The sequence below is a fragment of the Dermacentor albipictus genome, chromosome 10 (genome assembly GCF_038994185.2).
Source record: "Dermacentor albipictus isolate Rhodes 1998 colony chromosome 10, USDA_Dalb.pri_finalv2, whole genome shotgun sequence".
Lineage (NCBI taxonomy): Eukaryota > Metazoa > Arthropoda > Arachnida > Ixodida > Ixodidae > Dermacentor > Dermacentor albipictus.
The window spans coordinates 76,342,352-76,347,723 of NC_091830.1; the positions used below are offsets into that span (position 1 = coordinate 76,342,352).

The window sequence follows — 5,372 nt, forward strand, 5'->3', positions numbered from 1 at the left end:
GATTCTTCTCATTTTCTTTATTAATGGATTGTTATTAATGAATAAATTGTGGTATGAAGCCTGAAATCATCGAGAGTACAGTTAATACTTATGGGTCTCTTCAATGCGACTTCTTCAAGACATATGTCAAATGCAGCATGGCTTTGAATGTGGAGCAGAAGGTTTCAAAAATGCATTGCGAAAATTCCTGCAGGAACTATTTCAGGATGCCTGCCAATGTAAATGTGATTAGTTTTGAAGCAACGTAATAAGTAAGACATTATCGCCACCACCAAAACGCATCATGTAGGAGGAATGTACTGCAGCCAGGTTCCTCTCTCATGCTTCCCTCTTATGGCCCCTGAATAAAACTAAAGGTACAGACATTGTTTTATCTTGCCGGCTAACCACGGCAGTATATCTTGCCCCGAATAAGACGGTGGCGACCAGCTTCACTTTCGGCGAGCCACCTCCACTTCAGAAGCGAGAGCTTAGGAGCGTGGTTGCTATGGCAACGTTGACGTTTGAGGTACCAGTCCCGGTGGTCCTTTGCGAAAAACAGCACGTGACTCCCGCCACACTTTCTCCGATATTTCCGTGTTGGATGGGACCTCTCCTATGCTTTCCTTCCTCCATGATAACCTCCCTGGAGCCAGCGCGTGGGAGACGCATGGGCGCGATTCACGGCAGCCGCAGCCGACAGACCTCCCAGACGAAGCATGCGCTATTGTGGCGCCATCTCGTAGCTATTGTCGACGCACTACGCTTTTCTTCACACGCTTTCGCCATACCCTCTCTCCGCTTTCTGCCTCGTGGTTCCGCTGCACCCTCCTCTTCGCTTTCCTCGCGTCTTTCATCCCCCGCTGCGCTCCGCGTTGCTCTCATCTTTCGCTGTGCTCGTTCGCTCGGTTACGACGAGGTACGACGCTGAGGCACGCCGACGCTCGCCACAGGAACGGGCGCGAGCTGCGCTCTAGAACCGGCTTTCTAGAACGCAGTTTCATGACAAGCCAAGAAACAAAGACGCCAAGGACAACATATATCCCAGACGACACCCGACGTCCTCAGAACGACATTCACCGGTTCATCCTGCAAATATCTTTTGTAGGACTTTTTAAGGATGTCTGATTGTCCAGAGAACGTCCACTACGCGATATTTGGAGGACATTTAGTTTTTTTTTCTTAGAAGAGACCCCGAAATTCAAATTTTTAACGACTCTTTCGGTTGATGAATGAAAAATTAGGTGCTATATTTCATGCGACGTCGTTACTACGCCATGGAGCTTGATTTTGATTTCCTCTCGTGCAGTGAAACTTCGATATACTACTCTTAAGAGGAAGCGTTAGCTCGGGTGCTTCTATCAATACGTGTAAAAGGATAATTCTTTTTTTCTCGGCAACCAGTGCACCAATTTTGACGAGGTTTGTTGCATTTAAAATAAAAACTTAAAATCTAGTCACTAGTGATTTCCAATTTTCGATTTATATTGCCAATGTTTAGAGAAAGATGGCAAAAATTGCAAATTTTCAGAAAATGAGACTATCAATTTTGCAACTCTGGTAAGAAAAAATGATATAATTATGTGAACTGCACCTGATAGTTCATCTAAAGCGGACAAAATTGATGTGTTACACATGAATCTAAAAAAATTGAGTGATATGGAAATACAGCTTTTGCAGAACCCTTGTACACAAGGTAACGGATTCACGTAAGGTATAAATGGACGTATCGAATTTGTCCGCTTTGAATGATATAATGGATGTCGTTCACAGAACCGCGATTTATTTTATAAACTTCGTGCGTCTATTTTTATGCGAAGCATATTACGAGGGCTCAACCCAGCTCCTCAGGCGCGGCGGTGACCATGAAATCACGTGACACCGTGACGTCACGACAGAGGAGAAGTGGCTTTGGCTCAACTCTTGCAAGACGGGCTGGGTGGGAATCGAACCAGGGTCTCCGGAGTGTGGGACGGAGACGCTACCACTGAGCCACGAGTACAACGCTTCAAAGCGGTACAAAAGCGCCTCTAGTGAATGCGGTGTTGCCTTAGAAACGCGCTGTTTCTAAGGCGTGCGTCTCTTGCTCAGGCGCACATTTCGTTGCCGCGCCGAACGCTGCTTTGCTCGACGCTCACCGCGTCCAATGCGGGACGCGTAGTCGCTGCCCTGTAGCCCATTGTCTTACACCCCTTGGCGGGTCGACGGGAACGCTGTCGCGTTCCACTCTTGAAGGCGACCCAGATGAAAATGTTTTTACTTCCAGCTGGATTATGGAACTGGAAATTTCACCCAGCTGGATACTTTTCTAGCTGGGAAGGCAGCTGGAAAAAATCCAGCTGGGTGAAATTTCCGGTTCCATAATCCAGCTGGAATATGTCCCAACTGGAAGGCCTTCCAGCTGGATCCAGCTGCAAGAAATTCCAGCTGTAATTCAGCTGGAAGAAGTTCCAGCTAGAATCTCCAGCCCGGACTGTGGGTCTTCAGACCCTCAGACCGGGCTGGCACACAGCACCGGTCGCCATGGCGTTGAGCCTTGGCGACAACACCATGGTGTTGAGCCATGCTTAGGTGAAATCCCAGGGCGTAAGCTCGCATCAAGCAGGATACAAACTGCCCAGAACTCGCATGGATCTTAGCTTGCTGTCGCAAGTCACACTTAGTTCCTAATGTGACTGGCCGCAAGACCAACTGGTCCGGTGAAAATACATGCAGCCAAAACAGCACGGTGCTGAAACTTGCAACCATTTATTTGAACACTTGCAGCAAGGATTGCGGAAGCATATCTTGCATCTCCCTCAAGATGTGGAATACACTTGCACTTCTCCTTGTACCCCATCTGAAAAAAATATTTAGACATAGTGAGTGAACTTTAAAACAATCATCACTTTAATCCACTCAGTTCTAGTAAACAGTGACCTTTACCAAAATCACGCGGATTGTATCAACAGCCTTTGGACAGTACCACAGTTTACCTTCATCACAGACCCTTCTACAGTTTATGTGGCGCAAGGCCTCAACCTGAGCTCTCAAGAGGCTCTGAACTTGAGCTGCAGAAGCTATGCAATGATTGTTAAATTGTTTAGCGCCATTGACTGTGGCTTTAGTGCAAATAGAATTCAAATGAGCTCATTTGTATTTTGAACTAGGCGTGTGATGTAACTCAACAGCCTCCCAAGAAGCATTTCTCTGCTGAATAACAGGAGCTTGAGGGCCAATCTTTTTATGTTATTGTTGTTTTGCACCTATTCAAATGCCTGCCATTCATGCAACGTGTTTGCGAGCACGCACTTGCAGTGAAAGCACGCCATAAATGTGCTTCTATTGCGTTGGGCAGATTGACATATACGCACTAGTATTTAATAGACGTACGTATGTGCAACATTGGGCACAAACACTGCACGGCAATATATTCAAGTGGGCTATTGGAGACAAAAGGGGCTTACGCAAACTGGCAAGCACTTCACATATGCTGCGTGATAATTTTAAGTTTTATGCAATTTTTAACAAATCGCCTGTTGAAGATACCGTAATTCTTGTCCTTGAGCTGGATCCTTCAGAAGAGGAGATTACTTGCACGAAAAATCGGAACACATATTGAACTAATTTTAAAAAATTCAATAATGAACTTCCTAATTTATTACATTACGGCACATATCGCAATCTACGAATTGTAGCCATTGAGATTGCCAGGCGTATCCACTTGGACTTACTTTCCAGAATGACACCAGTTAGAAATATGTGTCATCAAACTCGCCGTAAAGGTGCACTGTTGGGCTACTTACTTTTTTAACAAAACGCTCTTTTATGTATTGGAGCACAAAAGTAACTGGAACGCCCACTTATTCGTCTCACACTTTAGAAAATAATATATCGAAACTGATGTAATTCTGGAAATTCATTTAAGGTGGATCCACCTTGCAAACTCACAGGCTACAATTCGTACATTGTAATATGTGCAGCAAGGTAATAAGTTAATTTGTCAATTTTTGCTAATTAATTGAAGATGTCTTTCGATTTCGCATGCTAATAATGTCCACCTCTTCGAATAATTCCGCTCAGCGACAAGAATTATGATATCTGCCACAAGCCATTTCTACCAAATTCCGCAAAACAAAAATGATCAACCTGTATACGAACATCACGTACAGCAGGGACCTATGATATCATGCTCAAGCGTGCCAACATACAGGATAAAAATAAACATTAACTTACGCTCAAAACATAAGCAAGTGAAATAATTACCTCCAAATTGTAGAATCAGGGCTGGAGAAAACGGTGCTCTTCGATCCGCACTGGTGAATCACAACACCACAAAGTACAGCAATAACAACCGCTGATAGCCGCTTGCCTGTACTTGTAACACCGTCCAGAGAAGGAACTGTCCAAAAATAATTACTTCATGCGCAAGATCATGCAGGTTCCTCACAAAAACTTGATCACACGCACACCCGAGAGACTCTCGTTGTCTCGCAAAATTGCCTCGCCGTGACAGTTTCCGCCATGTGCTGTACGAAACTAGAGCCCCTGTGGCGTCGTCACATTTTTTATATTCGGCCTGCCTTTGTAATGCTGCTGCTGTGAATAAAAACCCGAGCTTTTCTGAGAAATACTGATATTGCAATAACACGCTATTATATTATTATTCGTGTCAAAAGAGCAGATCAAGACAAGATACGAGACTAAAGCTCCTAAGTATTCAACAAATATGGCGGCGATTGTAGTGGCGTCGTGGAGACAGGAAAAAATAGGAGCAGCGGTCATTGCAGCCTGAACTGCTGAAGGTGCCACGTGTTAAGGCTCTTTTTTGTTAGAGAAGGAATTGCTATGCTGTAAACACTAGCCGTTTGCGCAACGGCTCATCATGACCAATCGGGCAAGCTCCTCGCTAGTGTAACATCGACAGTGTAGCAAGATATACAGTGTCGATCAAGAGCGCGTCGCTTTTGTCTATTACAAGTAAGGTTCAATAAAAGCGGCAGTTTTCCTGTAGATATTTTTTTGGCAACTCGATCACACAGGACACTTTCGATTGCAATCGATCCCGATCGGGCCCGATCGCGATCAAAGGTACCCTGAGTGACGAGCATTTCCATGCAGTTCATGCAATTAATTACGATTGTTGTCACAACGCAGATAAATAATTTTTTTTTTTTGCTGCTGCTGCAAGAGTAAAAGCTCTTCGTTCTGATACAAACACCACCTAGGGCTAAATATGGGCATGTTGCAGATACAAAAAATGTCTCAATGCAAGTGGGAAGCTCCACTTTCCAGTCGATAGATTCTACTTCCGGCTGGAAAATGCTCCATCCAGTTGTTTCCAGTTGGAAGCGCTGTTTCCAGCTAAAAAATGCTGTATCCAGTAGTTTCCAGCTGAAGCTGGAAAACTTCCA

At 44.7% G+C, this 5,372-nt stretch overlaps 1 long non-coding RNA gene across 1 annotated transcript; it reads right to left on the bottom strand.

The window, feature by feature from the left end:
- Positions 1-2,711: 2,711 nt before the first annotated feature.
- On the bottom strand, positions 2,712-4,975 carry LOC135898013 (uncharacterized). The gene is made up of 2 exons (XR_010563236.2): positions 4,225-4,975; positions 2,712-2,818 (listed from the first exon to the last, which is right to left on the bottom strand). It is a non-coding gene; the product is annotated as an uncharacterized lncRNA (long non-coding RNA).
- Between the last annotated feature and the right edge of the window lie 397 nt (positions 4,976-5,372).